At 43.0% G+C, this 20,616-nt stretch overlaps 1 protein-coding gene across 2 annotated transcripts in view; it reads right to left on the bottom strand.

Moving 5' to 3' along the window:
- Window positions 1-20,616, bottom strand: part of LOC126199460 (organic cation transporter protein-like) — a 159,902-nt gene that overhangs the window by 107,449 nt on the left and 31,837 nt on the right. The window contains exon 2 of one of the 2 annotated variants that reach the window (XM_049936392.1): window positions 723-852. The exons of the other annotated variant lie outside the window; for it this stretch is intronic. The gene's annotated coding sequence lies outside the window, so the exon portion shown is untranslated. The remainder of the gene's footprint in view (window positions 1-722; window positions 853-20,616) is intronic. 2 annotated transcript variants of the gene reach the window in all.

The raw sequence follows: 20,616 nt of genomic DNA, 5'->3' as shown, positions 1-20,616 counted from the left end.
GGGAATAATCGAAAATAATAATATATAAGAGGGAGAGAGAGTGTTTTTTTACGTATTTGGTGGTTTTGTACGATACATTGTATTTAGTACACACTACTACATTGCAATTTGTCTCACTTTTTTACACGTCCTACATCTCAAACTCGTCTACATCTGTTTTTGTAATTTTTGTTCATAGTATTACGCCATTTTTGGATTATTCTGCTATGTACATGAAATCATTTATACTACAGTAACAGTATCAAAAATGTTTTGAGAGACTTTTTTAATTTATTTGCATTGTATATCTGTCTCAAGTATGAAGGAAGTTTTTCAAGGGCTTTTGGATTTCATGGTGTTATATACGGCTTCATGGAAGACGTTCCGCATCCTAGTGTCATGGTTGTGCTAGGGCTTGGTATCTTGAGTATCGGATACATATCTAAATTTTGTCCAGTACAAGAGTTCACAAAGTTAAATGCTTGGTAATGTTAGTACTTTGAGTGCTTTGAAGCTGACCGACATGATACTCTCCACTTAAGGTTGGCTATTATTCTTTTTGCTAATTTTTGCGTTTTGAATATTCTATTTAGGTTTGTTTTGGAGGTGTCTCCTCACAAAATTATGCCATAGATTAATGTGGAATGAATTAGTGAGTAGTATGTAATTTTCATAATATTTATGTCTTTTAGGAAGCTGAGTTTGTGGAGAACATATAGGTTTGAGCTGAGATTTCCACTTACATAGTCTATGTTCTTGTCCCAGCTTAAATTTTCATCAATTGTCATCCCAAGGAATTTTGTGAATTTGGAATTTTCTGCTAGGCTCCCATCTATACAAATGCTGATATCTTCAATGTGTTGGTTTCTTAATCTGAAATTTAAACGAAGTGTTTTAGCAATGTGGTTATGCAGGTTTATTTCAGCAAAGCTTTAGATAACATTACTTATTTCCAAGTTGGCTTTTATTTCCAGATTTTCTGTGTTATTTTCCTTCAATAATCAGTATCCATTACATGCTCTCGTTTTCTCCAATCCAAGTGACAGTTGCACGTCGTGCACAACTTTGCGCTTGAAGAACGATGATAATTCGCAACAAATCAAATAAAAATTTACTAAATAACTCGCTAAGATCATGTTTAATGCTCGCATTGGCTATGACATTCACATCAGAGCGCTCAGAACACTACCGAATGCTCACTGGCTGTCAGACGATGAGTGGCGTAGGTGCACAGAATAAGCTCTGCGTGACTTCTAATGGGCTATTCCATATTAGAAAGAGGTGTTTGGATATTTTTGATGATATATCGTATATTTGCGAGACAACTGCTAGATAATTTCGTTAGTGTGGGAGTGTGTGGCCAATCAGTCCGTTAAATTGTGCGCATTTCGAGCAATTTTCCCCTGGAGATAAGACTGATATGTGGCATCCTGAGTCATTATCTCCGGATTATACAGATATCCAAGCCATCACACTTATTTGCAAGTAGCTTCAATAGGAAACTGTGCTACTAATGCCTATGAAAAGGATTATTTACAATACTGATTTCAGTTTCTCTTCAGATGGACAGTGATTAAAAAGATAGTACCAGAAAATAAGAAAAACATGAGTATTTCGTTTCTGAAAAGTATTGGAATGTTCGATAAATCGATAATGCTGATTTCCTAGTTCCAAATTCTAAATTTTTCGGGATACTTTCACCTTGATGTATTGGGAAGCCATTTCACAAAGTGACCTCAGGATATTAAAACAGAGTCGGAGGTAACTCAATATAGTGCAAGACGAGATATAAAAATAACAACAGGGATCTTTCTTTACATTTAACTTTCTCGCAGAGAAGCGAAATGCCTTTTGAGTTTATTTCATCAAAGTTTCACGGGAAGTTTATTCTAGATATCGAATGCAAATTACTAAGATCTACATGGTTTGCATGTACAAAATTCACGATAATTTCGAGCTGGATTTTTCTCTACTAGCTAGCAATGCATCTGCATTCGGAAGCTGCTGACCGCTTACAGGTGAACCTTACTCCATAGCCGCGTGACTTTGGACACAATGTATGTCTCTTCTAAGCATGTGGACACCTACTGCATATATATTCCTACTCTCCTGAAGCCGGCCGCGGTGGCCGAACGGTTCTAGGCGCTTCAGTCCGGAACCGCGCGGCTGCTACGGACGCAGGTTCGAATCTTGCCTCGGGCATGGATGTGTATGATGTCGTTAGGTTAGTTAGGTTTAAGTAGTTCTAAGTTCTAGGGGACCGATGACCTCAGATGTTAAGTCCCGTAGTGCTCAGAGCCATTTGAACCATTTGAACGCTGCTGAAAAAAAAGAAAAAAATGAGTTCGTACAAATTTTGGTTCTGTTTTGCACGTTTTCAGTCTGCGGAATAGTTCTCCGCCTTGCAGACGAAAGGAAATAGCGACGAGAGGACGCGGAGTCGTGTAGCTGTCTACACCAGAAAACTTCACGCACATATAGGGCGTGGACAAAAATATGGAAAAACTAAATAAACACACACATTACCATGCCTGATACGGTTAAGGTAGGGTGTCCATTCGTCCCGTTTTTCCCTGGACAGTCCCGTTTTTTACCAAAATGTCCCGCTGTCCCGAAAGTTTTTTTGGGGACGCTCAAATGTCCCGTTTTTTTATGATTCCGCTTGGGAAGAGTATTTTACGTTACTGGTTGTTTGACTTGCTATTAACTGCGCAATTATTTACGTTAGGAAGCGTGTGATGACTTTTAGCATACCCCAAACATGTACCGAACTGTCAAAAATCGCAAGTAATTTTAAACGCACTATAGGTTACGAATAACAACGGTGATTCTTCTCTTCTAAATCGATCCACTGAATCCGTCCTTTCGGTCCAGATATACTCTACACCACTGATACTTGCTCTCTGGCTTTCGTCACCACACTGTTAATGTTTTTCACTGTGCAATAACTGTTTCATTATGCCAAAACGAAAGTGTAATTTTACCAGCAATATAAAAAGCGAGTTTCCTTTTATGACTGGTAGTGGAGAAACTGTAGAATGTACGTTGTGCAAATCAAAATTTGCTATTGGTCATGGTGGAAGGTCTGACATTGTGAATCACATTAAGACGAAGAAACATTGCATGAGTGATCAAACGAAAAGAGCAAATAAATGCGTGAGTGACTACTAGGTAAACTTAAAATCAGCAACAGAAATGGATAGGCAGTTGGCAGCACAAGAAGCTACGTGCAATGCATAACCATAGCTTTAAGTCAATCGACTGTACTACAGCAGCTGTTAAAAAACTTTTCAATCCTAAATTCACATGTGGACACACAAAATGTAATGCAATCGTTTCAAATGTTATTGCACCGTGTGCAACTCAGCAGGTTTTAAATGAACTGAAAAGTGCTCGATTTATTTCATTAATGATAGATACATGGAATCATCTGGATTTGAAGCTGGTTCCTCTCCTTATCAGGTATTTTCACCCTGAAAATGGTATCACGGTGAAAGTGCTCTAATTGGTTAATTTAGCTGGAGAAACTTAAGATTTACTTCAGAATTACGTGCTGGAGGTTTTAAAGAAATATGATCTTGAGGGAAAGGTGATTGCAGTTTCTGTAGACAACACTAACACCAATTTTGGTGGTAAGCAGAGGAAAGGAAAAAACGATTTGTTCTATAAACTGCAACAGAACACAGTGAATAATGTAGTAGGTGTTCGCTGTCCAGCACATGTGGTGCACGTGCTGGAGGTTTTAAAGAAATATGATCTTGGGGGAAAGGTGATTGCAGTTTCTGTAGACAACACTAACACCAATTTTGGTGGTAAGCAGAGGAAAGGAAAAAACAATTTGTTCTATAAACTGCAACAGAACACAGTGAATAATGTAGTAGGTGTTCGCTGTCCAGCACATGTGGTGCACAATTCCTTACAAACTGGCTGTAAAATATTTGCTTATTTCAAAAGTAAAAACATTAACATGAAAAACATGATTCATTTGGTGGAGTTTTGTCTGGCAATTCCTGGGTCAAATGCTGTTGTGGAACGTGTGTTTTCGTTAGTGAACTCTTTGTGATCAGATGAAAAAAACAGAATGAAAGTTGAAACAATGAGGACCTTACTCATTGTCAAAACACACTTTAATGGTGTATCGTGTACTGACTTTTATGATACAATTTTAAACGAAAATGCACTTCTTGATAAAGTACATAAAAGTGAAAAGTACGGTGATAGTGTGGCAGAATAATTGTAAAAAGTGATTTGGGATCATCTGAGTGCACGTTCTAAAGGTAAACTTGTATGTATATTAAATTTAGTCAATACAATATTTATGTCCCGTTTTTTTTCTTCACTGACCCAGGTTTTTCTCTAATTTATTTTAAATGTCCCCTTTTTCAATGAAAATGAAATGGGCACCCTAGGTTACGGAAAACAGCTGGTACTGACAACAGGTTCTATTGGTCTGGATAAATACAGATTTTTATGGTTTTCAAGAAAATCTTATATTATTATTCCCGCAAAATAGTAACAAATTGAAGTAACAATAATGGAGCTGGATAGCGATCACGGACCCTTCTCTTCAAATGGTTCAAATGGCTCTAAGCACTATGGGACTTAACTTCTGAGGTCATCAGTCCCCTAGACTTAGAACTACTTAAACCTAACTAACCTAAGGACATCACACACATCCATGCCCGAGGCAGGATTCGAACCCGCGACCGTAGCAGTCTTGCGGTTTCAGAGCGAAGCGCCTAGAACCGCTCGGCCACAGGGACCGCCACTGGATAACAAACATTGTACCATGGGATAGGCCTAATCAGCCAAAATGGCCACATAATCTTGGTAGTAATGCGACCCCGCGGAATAAGAATGGCACCCGTGGGATACCACGGTATGGCTGCACAAATCATCACAGAACCCCCGCCATATTTCGCTTTTGGGATGTAAGCCCTTCCAGAAGTTGGTAACAGTGTGAAACGAGACTCATCCGACGAAATGACTTTCTTCCAGCGCTCCTACTCCAGGTTTTATGGCTTCGACACTACGCTTACTGTGAGCGGGTTTGAAATTCCAGTTCGTCCTTCAGTTCCCTGCTTATGGAGCTGCCTTCGTATTGTTTTGGTGCTGACAGGGTTCGCGAGTGCGAAATTCAGTTCTGCCCTGATTTTTGTGGCTGTCGTCCTCTATTTTTTGTCACAATCCTTTTTAATGACCGTCCGCCACGATCACTCAACACACACTTTCTTCCATCTTTTCACTTCCTTCTTTTCCTGTATGCGGCATAAATCTTCGATACGGCGCTTCTTGAAGCACCAAAAACTTCGGCTATCTTGGTTGTGGAAGCATCCGCCATACGAACACCAACTATTCGCTCATGTTCGAATTCACTTGGATCGACGTAATGCACAGACTACTGTTCTAATCACGAGTAACACTCGCCAATATATTGAGGAGACTCAACATGTGGAGTTCGTGGTGAAATACAATCGCACACCCTGCAGGTTTGTCTAGCATCTGCATTTATGTTCAGGTACGCATATCTCGCAATGTTTTCATGCTTGTGTCCAACGCCCGTGGGCCATGTGACAAACAATTCTCTTTTTTTCAGTATCTTATATTTTATACTGACAGCGAAAATTTTGCATATATAAGTCTCGCAACAAGGACTGCTATAGGTAAAAATTAAACTACACTCATGCTCATAAATTAAGGATAATGCTGATATATGGTGAAACAACGGTCTGGTAGGCGGTTTGCGGGTTTCAATAACCTAGGGGGATGACCATGCGGTGTATTTGACCTGCGGTCGTTGCACGGTGGCGCTGGCAGCGGTCCACATACGCAGAGGTTTGTTGGTGCATGTCAGAGTACGGTGCAGCGAGCAAGTGCGCAGACGTTTTCAGACGTTCTAATGGTGACTGTGTGTTGAAAATGGCTCAAAGAACACATACTGATGACGTTATGAGGGGTACAATACTAGGGCGACTGGAGGCTGGTCAAACACAGCAGGTCGTAGCGCGGGCCCTCCGTGTGCCACAAAGTGTGATCTCAAGATTATGGCAACGATTACAGCAGACAGGGAACGTGTCCAGGCGCTACAGTACGGTATGTCCACAGTGAACAACACCTCAAGAAGACCGGTATGTTACCATCAGTGCCCGCAGACAGCCACGGATTTCTGCAGGTAGCCTTGCTCGGGACCTTACTGCAGCCACTGGAACAGCTGTCTCCAGACACACAGTACACAGACGACTGAACAGAGATGGGTTATTCGCCTGGAGACCTGCAAGAAGCATTCCACTGACACCTAGTCACAGGAGAGCCCGTAAAGCCTGGTGTCAAGAACACAGTACATGGTCATTGGAACAGTGGTCCCAGGTTATGTTGACGGACGACTCCAGGTATAGTCCGAACAGTTATTCTCGCCGGATTTTCATCTGGCCCGAGCCAGGAACCAGATACCAACCCCTTAATGTCCTTGAAAGGGACCTGTATGGAGGCCGTGGTTTGATGGTGTGGAGTGGAATTATGATTGGTGCACGTACACCCCTGCATGTCTTTGACAGAGGAACTGTAACAGGTCAGGTTTATAGGGACGTTGTTTTGCACCAGTATGTGCGCCTTTTCAGGGGTTCAGTGGGTCCCACCTCCCTCCTGATGGATGATAACGCACAGCCCCACCGAGCTGCCATCGTGGAGGAGCACCTTGAAACCGAAGATATCAGGCGAATGGTGTGGCCTGCCTGTTCTCCAGATCTAAACCCCATCGAGCACGTCTTGGATGCTCTTGGTCGACGTATCGCTGCACGTCTTCACACCCCTAGGACACTTCAGGAGCTCCGACAGGCACTGGTGCAAGAATGGGAGGCTATACCCCAGCAGCTGCTCGACCACCTGATCCAGACTATGCCAACCCGTTGTGCGGCCTGTGTACGTGTGCATGGTGATCATATCCCACATTGATGTCGGGGTACATGCGCAGGAAACAGTGGCGTTTTGTAGTACATGTGTTACGGGACTGTTTTGTAAACTTATCACCAATACCGTGGACTGCAGGTCTGTGTCGTGTGTGTTCCCTATGTGCCTATGCTATTAGCGTCAGTTTTGTGTAGTGCCGCGTTGTGTGGCACCACATTCTGTAATTATCCTTAATTTATGAGCATGAGTGTATATTCCACCATGGCACATCAGACCATAATGCACGAGAGGCAAGAGATTGTAAGCGTATGGGATCACAAAGAGCTCAGTGGAGATTATGCTGAGTGGAAAAAAAAGAAAAAAACCCAACGTTTTTCGAATGCCGGACATTTGCCACGCCGGACTTTTGCCACGCCGGACATTTGCCACACTTGCCCCTTCGCCAGGTAGCTTGAGTAGCGATCCCTCAGGTAAGGGACGCCCTTCCTCGTACTTCTTCTGTCCGCTTTCAAACCGCCGTCTCCACATCTTACTGGTACAAGCAGTACGTAAGGGACCTTCTTCGTCAACATCTTGGCGAAATACAGAGCTTCTTTTCCGAAATCGAAATATTTATAACTTTTGGAAAACGAAAGCAATACCGACGATTATGTCAGTATGTAATTAGTTCTGCCAAGTTTTAATATAGATTCCTCTGTCTGTACGGTAGCTTCCTTTCACGCTTACTGAATGCGTTAGAAACAATCCATCGCCATGGGAGCAATAAGAATGGAACGATGCAAAGAGAATGCAAATGTACGCTAATCATTTCTTTTTGATCACTGCATTTGGGCCTACTTTAATTACTACAACTGCAAGCCCAAAAGATAATAAGGAACGAAGAAATGGGTATGTGAAGGTTTTGAAAGAAGAACGACATACTCCGTATTAATTTACCCTCTAAAATCCGATATCCCTTGCGGCGAAACATTAGTTAATGATGTGTTGCGGGACAAAGTTCAAAACATGACTGAAAATACGTTCACCAAATAGAGATAAGAACATCTACGATTGATATGTCATCTAAAGTCGACGTATAATTTTAAAATGTTAGAAATAAGGAAATGAAGTATACAGAATGCTATGCTTGTAACGTACATTGTTGTTCTACATTGTTTGCTCTGGTATTTACAGGGTCACAGAGAAAGCGTCCTAGATTGTAATGATCTGCACGATAAAAGAAACAAAAACTTAAGGAAAAATAATGTAATGTGTGTTCCATCTCACAAGCGACATTGAGGGAGATAGTTCCTGTGACTTAGTATGGGCAACCAGAATAAATTAATAACTGGCTCCTTTTACCGACCCCCGGTCTCAGATGACACAGTTGGTGAACAGTTCAAAGAAAACTTGAGTCTCATCACAAATAGGTACCCTACTCATACAATTATAGTTGGCAGTGACTTCAATCTACCTTCTGTATGTTGACAAAAATACATTTTCAGACCCTATTGTAGATAGAAAACAACTTCCGTAATTGTTCTAAATGTTTTTTAATTATTTTGAACAATTAGTTCACGAGGCCATTCAAATTGTAAATGATTACGAAAACACACTTGACCTCTTAGCCACAAATAATCCTCAGCATCACGACGGATACAGAGATTAGTGAACACACAGTCTTAGCGAGGCTCATTTCAGTAACAAAGAAATTCACCAAAACTAAACGCGAAATATATCTATTTATGGAAACAGCTAAAGGTTCTTGACGTCTTTCTAAGAGACAGTCTCCTTTCCTTCCAAACTATGGAAGTGCAGACCATATGTGGCTTAAGTTCAAAGAAATAGTATCAACAGCACTCGAGAGATTCATACCAACTGATCCCCTATGGTACACAAAACACGATAGAAAGCTGCTGCAGGATCAGCGAAAAAGGCACGTATAATTTAGACGAACGCAAAATCTCCAAGACTGGTGAAGTTTTACTGAGGCTCGAAATTTGGTGCGGATTTCAATGCGAGATGCATTTAATAGTTTCCACAACGAAACTCTCTCTCTAGAAATGTGGCGGAAAATCCAAAGAGATTCTGGTCCTATGTTAAGTAAACCAGCGGAAAGGCTCAGTAAGTACCTTTACTGCGCGACAGCGACGATAATGTTACTGATGACAGTGCCACTAAAGTGGAGTTACTACATGCAGTTTTTCGAAATTCCTTCACCAAAGTAGACTAAGTAAATGTTCCAGAATTCGAAATGAGAACAGCTGCAAACATAATATAAGAGGAGGAGGAGGAGGAGGAGGAGGGGGAGACAAGGGATCCAACCCTTTGGAGCGGGTAAAATCGTGGCAAATGTCCGGCGTGCAAATGTCCGGCGTGGCAAATGTCCGCACACCACGTTTTTCCAACCTCGGTAACGAGTTACTGACAAGGGAACCTCCCCATCGCACCCCCCTCAGATTTAGTTATAAGCTGGCACAGTGGATAGGCCTTCAAAAACTGAACACAGATCAATCGAGAAAACAGGAAGAAGTTGTGTGGAACTATGAAAAAAATAAGCAAAATATACAAACTGAGTAGTCTATGCGGAAAATCAGCAACATCAAGGATAATACGAGCTCAGGAGCGCCATGGTCCCGTGGTTAGCGTGAGCAGCTGCGGAAGGTGAGGTTCTTGGTTCAAGTCTTCTCTCGAGTGAAAAATTTACTATCTTTACTTTCGCAAAGTTATGATATGTCCGTTCGTTCATTGACGTCCCTGTTCACTGTAATGAGTGTCTGTGTTTTGCGACCGTACCGCAAAACCGTGCGATTAGTAGACGAAAGGACGTGCCTCTCCAATGGGAACCGAAAACATTTGATCGCAAGGTCATAGGTCAACCGATTCCTCCACAGGAAAACACATCTGATATATTCTATACGACACTGGTGACGGCATGTGCGTCACATGACAGGAATATGTTGTCGACCCACCTAACTTGTACACTTGGCGAATGGGTAAAAAGATTCTTCTACCTTTCCCGATTAGGTTTTCTTGTGGATGTGATAATCACTCCCAAAAAAGTGATGAAAACATAAGAGTTAGTCACATAAACTGCAACAGTTTCACAGTCGCACAGTTTTCCCTGTGCTCTGTCAAAACATATGTTTTTAACGTTTTCAAATTTTTCCGTGTGTAGACCGTCAAATCCTGCATATGTCCAAGCAAATCTGAACATGTCCTGGAATTTTGGAGAGCGAAGTTGATTTTGTGTGAATGCCTGAACTTCGATAATAGTCTGAAAATAAAAAATTAAAACTTTTCACTCGAGGGAAGCCTTGAACCGAGGACCTCTAGTTCCCCAGCTACTCACGCTAACCACGGGACCACGGCGCTCCTGAGCTCGTATCATCCTTGATGTTGCCCATCTTGCATATGGACTACCCAGTTAGTATATTTTGCTTATTTTTTCATAGTTCCACACAACTTCTTCCTGTTTTCTCGATTGGTCAGTTTTTCAAGACCTATCCACTGTGCCGAGTTATAACTAAATCTGAGGGGGGTGCGATGGAGAGGTTCCCTTGTGAGCAGTTTTTACGTTGCGTTTTCTCTCCGTTGCTTGACTATGGAACTTGACCCTCCTGCGGTTGGTGAGAATTGCGAACAGTAGGGGCGTGCCGGCGTCCGCCGTTGTATTTGGTGGGCTGTCCAGGTGAGTCAGCAGCTCGGGCGTCGCGCCGCCGCCGCCTCATATCGCCGTGGAGCGGTCAGTGCCCTCGCTACCGCCGCACGACTCACCACGCCGCGTCGCCCGCACACAGGTAGGGCCGCCGAACAACCGGCAGCAGCACTACAGCTAGTACTTAAGGAAGGGCTAACTTTTTTAATGTACGATGCGCTGATGAACCAAAGCATTGTGACCAACTACTTAAAAGCGTGTCGGTCCACCTTTGGAAAGTAATACAGCACCAATTCTCTGTGTCATGCATTCGATAAGTCATTGCTAGGTTTCCGTAGAGACGTGGCAGCAGATGTGATAAGCAAGGTCACGCTGTTCCCGTAAATTACGGGCAGATGGATTTTGGGCACGGAGCTGGCGCCTGATAGCTTTCTCATTGGAATGATCATATAAAGTTGATCGTCGGTAAAGCAGATGCCAGACTGAGATTCATTGGAAGAATCCTAAGGAAATGCAATCCGAAAACAAAGGAAGTAGGTTACAGTACGCTTGTTCACCCACTGCTTTGTTCACCCACTGCTTGAATACTGCTCACCAGTGTGAGATCTATACCAGATAGTGTTGATAGAAGAGATAGAGAAGATCCAACGGAGAGCAGCGCGCTTCGTTACAGGATCATTTAGTACTCGCGAAAGCGTTACGGAGATGATAGATAAACTCCAGTGGAAGACTCTGCAGGAGAGACGCTCAGAGGCTCGGTACGGGCTTTTGTTGAAGTTTCGAGAACATACCTTCACCGAGGAGTCAAGCAGTATATTGCTCCCTCCTACGTATATCTCACGAAGAGACCATGAGGATAAAATCAGAGAGATTAGAGCCCACACAGAAGCATACTGACAATCCTTCTTTCCACGAACAATACGACACTGGAACAGAAGGGAGAACCGATAGAGGTAGTCAAGGTACCCTCCCGCCACACACCGTCAGGTGGCTTGCGGAGTATGGATGTAGATGTAGATGTAGATTCCGATCAGGCGAATTTGGTGGCAAAGTCGTCAGTATGCACCTTCAACTACTGTAACAAGATTCTGGCCTAGTGACACGTGTTGTTATCCTGCTGGAATATGCAATTACTACCACACGCCCTATGGAAACCCACACGAATGTTCCCCATATCATACTTCTCCATATCGTATACTATCTGGCCAAAAGTAACCGGACATATGTTAGTGGATGTTAATAAGGGATGTTTTGGGATATGTTGGGGCCCAAACAGTGTTCTAACCATCACGAAGGTTGAACAAGCCACACATTAATATGGTTTGGCGTCCCAGCACTGTTCAAGTCGTCGTAAAGCCGAAGGTGAACGCACCCCATATTAATATCCACTAAACATCGAGTAAAGATTTAAGTGTCAGGAAGTCGTTTCTGAAAGTATTTGTATGGAATGTAACCATGTATGGAAGTGAAACATGGAAGATAAATAGTTTGGACAAGAAGAGAATAGAATCTTTCGGAATGTGGTGCTACAGAAGAATGCTGAAGATTAGATGGGTAGATCACATAACCAATGAGGAGGTATTGAATAGGATTGGGGAGAAGAGAAGTTTGTGGCACAACTTTACTAGAAGAAGGGATCGGTTGGTAGGACATGTTCTGAGGCATCAAGGGATCACCAATTTAGTATTGGAGGGTAGTGTGGAGGGTAAAAATCGTAGAGATGAATACACTAAGCAGATTGGCTCTATAGTGACACACGAATTCATGTGATTTGCTACACTAAGCAGATTCAGAAGGATGTAGGTTGCGCTAGGTGCTGGGAGATGAAGAAGCTTGCACAGGATAGAGTAGCATGGATAGCTGCATCAAACCAGTCTCAGGACTGAAGACCACCACCACAACAACAACAACAACAACCGGTGTTCGGATTCTTTTGATCAGATTGTGTATACATTCATTGTCACAACAGCTGTTTCTAGGGTTTTCCCCGAGAGGAGACCAAGCGGATACTATAACACATAGAATGTTGTTGTGGTCCTCTTTCTGAAGACTGGTTTGGTGCAGCTCCCCCTAACCTATGCGAGCCCCTTCTCTTTTAACTACTGCAACCTACATGTTTCTAAATATGCTGACTGTATTCATCTCATGGTCTCCATCAACGATTTTTACCCCTCCCTCCACATTGCCCTCCAATACTAAACTTGATCTCTCAGAAGGGGTGACCTACCAACCGATCCCTTAGCTTCTAGTCAGGTTGTACCGCAAATTTCTCTTCTCCCCAATTCTATTTGGTACCTCCTCATTAGTTATTTGATCTATCCACCTAATCTTCAGCATTTTTCTTTAGTATTATATTTCGAAAGCTTCTATTCTCTTTTTGTCTAAACTGTTTATTGTCCATGTTTCACTTCTATAAATGAGTACACTCCAAACAAATACCTTCAGAAAAGATATCCCAACACCCAAATCTATATCCGATGTTAACAAATTTTTCTTCTTCAGAAATGCGTTTCTTGCCATTGCCAGTTTACGTCTTATATCCTCTCTACATCGGCCATCTTCAGTTACTTTGCTACCCAAATCGTGTAGTCTTGACGCCTAATCTCATTCTCTTAGGATCACCTGATTTAATTCGACTATATTCTGTTTTCCTTGTTTTAGCTTTTGTTGATTTGCATCTTATATCTTCCTTTCAAGACGCTGTCCATTCCATTCAACTGCTCTTCTAAGTCCTTTGCTGTCTCTGACAGAATTACTATGTCATCGGCAAATCGCAAAGCTTTTATTTCTTCTCCCTGAACATTAATTCCCACTCCAAATTTTTCTTTGGTTTCCTAACACATGGAAGGTTAGTTCATTTTATTACAACACAGATAATAAGACTTACCTAACTTGTGCAATCCACTTCTATAAGAATAAAATGAGTATTTACAACCGTCTCTAAACATTGATGTATTACTTGGTACAGACAAAATACAAGTCTCTCACTCAGAGTACATTTAACAATAAGCAGTGTTATGCCTAATACACTCATCACACAGCAAGGCTACTTCGAGACGATGCTGTGGTCTTAGTCAATGATCACGGACTGGGGCCGAGCATTTCTGAGCTCGGCCGTAAGCAGAAGAGCAGTTGCAGCGGCGTAGGGAAACGTTTCTGAGCTTGGCTACTCCGGTACCACTCGCTTGTCGATACGGCTTGCACCGACTACGAAATGCGACAATAAAATAATGAGACTGATATGAAAAAAAAAAATCTTGCTTACCGTTTTAGTCAAGTTCAGTGTTGTCTCCTTCAAAGCAGTTCCCTTCTGATTGCACACACTTTTCCAGCGCTTCTGCCATTGATGGTAACATTTCTGGAACTCATCTTCTGTAATATCCTCCAAGACCCTCGTCACAGTTTTTGGACATCTTGTGTTGTTTGAAAATGGTGTCCCTTGACCGCCGTTTTGACTCTTGGAAACAGAAAAAAGTCGCACAGAGCGATATCTGGTGAATAAGGTGGCTGTGGTAGTACTGAAATTTGTTTTGAGGTTAAAAATTGCTGTACTGACAGAACAGTATGGGGTGCCGCATTATCGTGATGCAGAATTCAATTAGCAGCAATGTTTGCACGGACACGAAGAACTCTTTTACGAAGTCTTTCTAGAATTTCTCTGTGGTAATATTGGTTAACTGTTTGTCCAGGGGGCACCCACTCTTTATGAACAATACCCTTCGAATCCAAGAAGCACACAAGCATGCACTTCACATGTGACTTTGACATGCGAGCTTCTTTTGGTCTGGGTGATCCCTTTGAGCACCATTGCGAACTTTGGCGTTTTATCTCTGGATCGCACTGAAAAAAAAAACCAACTTTCATCACCAGTGATCACACGGCCCAACAACTCTGGATTGATTTCCGTTTGCTCTAAGAGATCGGCTGCCACATTTTTCCGTGTTTCTCGCTGTTGTGGTGTGAGATTTTTTGGGACCATTTTTGCACAAATCATTCTCATATCAAGATCTTCTGTTATTATTAGGCGAACCGTTTCTCGATTGATGTTCAGTTCTTCTACAATCATTTTCACGGGTAATCTTCGATAAGATCGTACGATTTCACGCACCCTGGCCAAGTTGACATCCGTCTGTGAGGTTGATGGTCGTCCACTGCGGTCTTCATCTTCAACATTCGTTCTGCCTTCACTAAACATTTTATGCCAACGAAAAACTTGAGCTCTTGACATAACCTCCTCTCCAAAAGCCTTCTGAAGCTTACCGTAAGTTGTCGTCGCGTTTTCATCCACTTTAATGCAAAAAGAAATGGCATACCATTGCACAATATTATGTGGTTCTATTTCCGTGACGAGAGACACGAACACGTGTTAACTTATTACTGCACAACTCACGACTGAGCAGTTGCATCAATGTGCTTCTTGGACTAGAAGCAGCTTATAGACCAAGGTCAAAGATATTGTGCCTACGCAAGCCTGCAGGGTTGCCACATCTTGCAAAGAAAATCAGTCTCATTACTTCTTTTGGTCTGGGTGATCCCTTTGAGCACCATTGCGAACTTTGGCGTTTTATCTCTGGATCGTACTGAAAAAAAAAACCAACTTTCATCACCAGTGATCACACAGCTCAACAACTCTGGACTGATTTCCGTTTGCAATAGTCGCACCTCGTATCTGTTCCTGTGTTTGCGTTGCTAGGTACCAACTTAGCTGTGGCTGCTCGCTCTTTTGGCAACACCACAGTCTGGAATGAAGTCGGCGTTCTGACTCACCCCAAAGGTGTTCTCCTGCGTTCATGCTGGGACTCTCGGCAGACTAGTTCGTTTGAGGAATGCTATTGTCCACAAACCATTGCCTCATAGATACTACTTTATGACGGAATGCATTTTCATGCTGGTACAACCAGTCATCGTCTCCGAACTGTTCCTCTAGTGTACGCAGTACACAATGCTGGAAAATGAGTTCACATCCTTCCGTAATTAGCGTTTTCTCCCGTACTCCTCTACACCGCTCGGTTGGTTCCGGCACGAAATGAATTTCTTTATTGACTTCGGTGTGGTACGTTGCACTCTGTAGCGCGTTGTACTGTAGCGGCACCAGACGTACTGATTACATTCATTCTGTCGGTAGTTCGTAGACTGCAGCCCTTGTGTACGGTACAATGGCGTACTCAGACGGTGAATACGCGGACATGCACCCCTTTTAGACGCAGCAGAAGGCAATGTACGAGCAGCAAAATGACGGTATATGGATATGTTTACAAACAGCACCAAACCATCAGACATCACAGCTGTGGACAGGTGTTTAAGGGTCTATGGTATTCATGATGTGCCACGGTTAGGCCTGCCTCAACTGAATGGAATGACTGTTGCGAACATTTTGGAAATGGTAGATGAAATTTCGAGCATGAGTACCCGCCGTACAAATGCCATTGGAAGGGTTCCTCAACCAGATGTATTGTGCCTGCTTCGGAGACAGCAATTCCACCCATTTCATCTGCAGAACGTAAGTGACCTGACACTTGCAGACTATCCTAGACATGAGAATTTCTGCCAGTGGTTACTGAAGCGCCATGCTGCTGATCCACTGTTCGGTCGTCGGGTAGAGTTTACGGATGAGAGCCTCTTTACCCCTACGGGTGTGCTGAAGGCTCATAACATTCATGTGTGGGCGTATGAGAATCCTCATCATCAACATCGTTTTGCAGTAACATTTGTTGTGTTATAGTGGACAATCCGTTACTCAGAGTGTACGTTATTCCATATGTACATCTGCATGGATACTGCATATCACATTCAAGTGCTTGACAGAGGTTCATCTAACCACCTTCACAATAATTCTCTATTATTCCACTCTCGATCAGCGCGCGAAAGAAACGGACATCTATATCTTTCCGTGCGACCTCTGATTTCCATTATTTTATTATGATGACCGTTTCTCCCTATGTAGGTCGGCGTCAACAAAATATTTCCGCATTCGGAGGAGAAAGTTGCTGATTGAAATTTCGCGAGAAGATCCAGCCGTAACGAGAAACGCCTTTATTTTAATGATGTCCACGTATGTATTATTTGAAGTCTCCTGAGTAAGTTTCAGTGACTTCCGACGGATAGCGTAGCTGCTGGACAGGTTCAAAATGGCGTGTTCTTTGAACTTTCTCGACGTACTCCGTGAATCCCATCTGGTAATGATCCCACACCGCGCAGCAGTACTCCAAAAGAGGACGGACAAACGTAGTGTAGGTAATCCCTTTAGTAGATCTGTAATATTTTCTAAGCATTCTGACAATAAAACACAGTCTTTGGTTTGCCAGCCCCACAACGTTTTCTGTGTGTTCTTTCCATTTAAGTTGTTCATAACTGTAATTCCTAGAAATTTAGTTGCATTTACGGTCTTTAGATTTGACTGATTGTTATCGTGAAACTGAAGTTTAACTGAGTCCTTCATTCGTGTGGATGACCTCACACTTTTCATTATTTAGGGTCAACTGGTATACAGATATCTTTACTATGTCGTTTTGCAGTTTGTTTTGATCTTTTGATGACTTTACTAGACGACAGATGGCATCATCATCTGCAAACAACGTAAGCTGGCTGCTCAGATTGTCTCCCAAATCGTTAATACGGATGAGGAACAGCAAAGGGCCTATAACACTACTCTGTAGGACGCCAGAAATCACTTCTGTTTTCCTCGGTGACTTCCCGTCAGTTACGATGAACTGTGACCTCTCCGATAGGAAATCCTAAACCAATAACATAACTGAGACGATATTCCATAAGCACGCAATTCCACTACAAGCCGTTTGTGTTGTACGGTGTCAAAAGCCCTCTGCAAATCTAGAAATACGGAATAAATTTGAAATCTCTTATCAGTAGCACTCAAAGCTTCTTGTGAGTAAAAAGCTAGTTGTGTTTCACAAGAACGATGTTTTCTAAAACCATGTTGTCTCCGTGTCAATAGACCGTTCTCTTCGAGGTAATTCATAATGTTCGAACACAATATATGTTCCAAAATCCTGCTGCATATCGACGTTAGTACTGTGGGTCTGTAACTTAGTGGATTACTCCTGCTGCATTTCTTGAATATTGGTGTGAACTGCGCAACTTTGCAGTCTTTGGGTACAGATCTTTCGTCGAGCGTGCGGGTGTGTATGACTGCTAAGTATGGAGCTATTGAATCAGCATACTCTCAGAGAAATCTAATTGGTACAACGCCTGGACCGGAAGATTTGCTTTTATTAAGTGATTTAAGTTGCTTCAGTACTCCTAAGTTAATCAAGTTGTCAGCCATTCTTGATTCTAATTCTGAAATGTTTACTTCGTCTTTTTTGGTGAAGGAATTTCGGAAGGCTGTGTTTAGTAACTCTGCTTTGGCAGCACTGTCTTCGGTAGTATCTCCATTGCTACAGCGCAGAGAAGGCACTAATTGTGTCTTGCCACTAGTATACTTCACACACGACCAGAATCTGCTTGATTTTGTGCCAGGTTTCGAGACAAAGTTTCGTTATGGAAGCTGTTATAGGCATCTCGCATTGAAGTCCGCGCTGAATTTCGAGCTCCTGGGAAACATCACCAACCTTAGGGATTTAGCGTTCGTTTAAATTTGGCGTGCTTTTTTCGCTGCTTCTGCAACAGTGCTCTGACCTCACATGTGTACCATTGGGAATCAGCTTCGTTATTTGTTAATTTTTTGGTATAAATCTCGCAATTCCTGTCGGTAATATTTCTTTGAATTCAAGACACATCTGGTTTACACTTACGCTGTTAATTTGGAAGCAGCGAAGACTGTCTCTGAGTATGGCGTCAAGCAAGTTTTTATCTGATTTTTTGAATAGATATATTGTTCGTTCATTTTTGGAGGGTTTGGGAGTTACGGTATTCAGTCTCGCTACGGCAACCCTGCGTTCTCTAATCCTTGTATCCGTCTTGCTCGTTATTAGCTCAGCATTATTTGTTGCTAAGAGGTGACCGGTGTTTTCGCATCCGTTTACTATTCCAGTAGGTTCAAATGGTTCAAATGGCTCTGAGCACTATGGGGACTTAGCAGCTAAGGTCATCAGTCCCCTAGAACTTAGAACTACTTAAACCTAAATAACCTAAGGACATCACACACATCCATGTCCGAGGCAGGATTCGAACCTGCGACCGTAGCGGTCGCGCGGTTCCAGACTGAAGCGCCTAGAACCGCTCGGCCACACCGGCCAGCTATTCGAGAAGGCTCATGAACTAACTGCTCGAAATAATTTGAGTTTAGCACGATTTCGGACGATGTTTTATGTGTACCTTTGGATTTAAACATACTGTATTTACGCCGACATATCGAGACGCCTAACCGGCAAAGTGTATCGACAGCTTTTGGAACATGGACTGGGTGATCTGCTTGATGATGTCCCATTCGCTACACGAACCAACGTATGGTTGTGCACGACAGTGATCCTGCACATTTCAGTCGGGGGGGCAGAAGATTACCTCAGAGTTGCTTATCCCGATAAGTGGACAGATCATGCAGGACCAGTTACTCGGCCCGCCAGATCTCCGGATCTTAACCGCTGGACTTCTACATTCGTGGTCGGCTCAAGGAGCTCGTGTATGCGTTGTAATTGAGAACGTAGTACAACTACAGCAACGAAATGAAAATGGCTGTGCAGCTGTGTAGAATGAGATGTAGAGAGCCTGTATCCACCCCTTGTAGCTGAGTGGTCAGCGCGACGGAATGTCACACCTAACGGTCCGGGTTCGATTCCCGGCTGGGGCGGAGATTTTCTCCGCTCAGGGACTTGGTGTTGTGTTGTGCTTATTATCATCATTTCATCCCCATCGACACGCAAGTCGTCAAAGTGGCGTCAGCTCGAAAGACTAGCACCAGGCGAACGGTCTACCCGACGGGAGGCCCTAGCCACACGGCATTTCCACTTTCCAATAGAGCCTGCAAAATTCCGAGAGCGGTAAGAGGTGGAACAAGTCACTCTCTTCGCCTACATGGACCATTTTGAACATCTCCCGAGGTAGATGTAACGCACGCAGTTGTGGTGAATTTCGGGTCCCTTCGTGTTGTTGGTTTCTGAGAAAAAGTAACTTTGTATTGTTTGTGGTGTACTTGTGGTCCCTACTAAGTTACATATCTCCTGGTCGGACGAGTCTCGTTTCAAATCGTATCGAGCGGATGGACGTGCATGGGTATGGGAACAACCTCATGAATCCATGGTCCCTGTATGTTAGCAGGAGACTGTTGAAGCTGGTGAAGGCTCTGGAATAGTGTGGGGCGTGTGCAGTTGCAGTGATATGGGACCCCTAATACGTCTAGATACTACTCTGACAGGTAACACGTACGTAAGCATCCTGTCTGATCACTTGCGTCCATTGATTTCCATAGTTTATTCCGATAAATTTGGGCAATTCCAGCAGGACAATGCGAGACCCCACACGTCCACAATTGCTACAGAGTGGCTCCAGGAACATTCTTCTGAGTTTAAACACTTCCGCTGGTCACCAAACTCCCAAGACATGAACATTATTGAGCATACCTGAGATACCTTGCAACGTGCTGTTCAGAAGAGTTCTCCACCCCAGTTCCCTCCAGAACTACTTCAGACATTAGGCGAATCCATGCCACGTCGTGTTGCGGCACTTCTGCGTGCTCGCTGGGGCCCTAAACGATGTTAGGCAGGTGTACCAGTTTCTTTGGCTCTTCAGTGCATATAATGACTTTGAAGTGATTTCGGACTGGAATGATTCCCGGATAGTAGTCAAAACGCAGACTTTTACAAAGAAGTCATCCACCGTTACTAAAAATGTATGGCAAACACAAGATGGACTAAATGATTAAGTTTTAATTATCATCATTTTTACAAACATAACCAAATATGGTTTCACCATCGATGGATGAATTGAAAGCCTGCACTTCTTTTTCAGGAATCATTTCACCTCGAAAATCACTTCGACGTCATTATATGTTGTTAGGGGTACAGGTACAGGGCAGGATCACCTCTATACCAGGTGTCTCTTCCATGAGTTTTTAGGCGGTTTTTCCCCTGATGTCTCAGCCGATATGTGCAGTTTCATTTTTGCGGTGTGTAACTATAGTCAGTCTAAATAAATATTGC

The sequence above is a fragment of the Schistocerca nitens genome, chromosome 1 (genome assembly GCF_023898315.1).
Source record: "Schistocerca nitens isolate TAMUIC-IGC-003100 chromosome 1, iqSchNite1.1, whole genome shotgun sequence".
NCBI classification, from domain to species: Eukaryota; Metazoa; Arthropoda; class Insecta; order Orthoptera; family Acrididae; genus Schistocerca; species Schistocerca nitens.
This window is presented reverse-complemented; position numbering and strand designations above follow the sequence as displayed.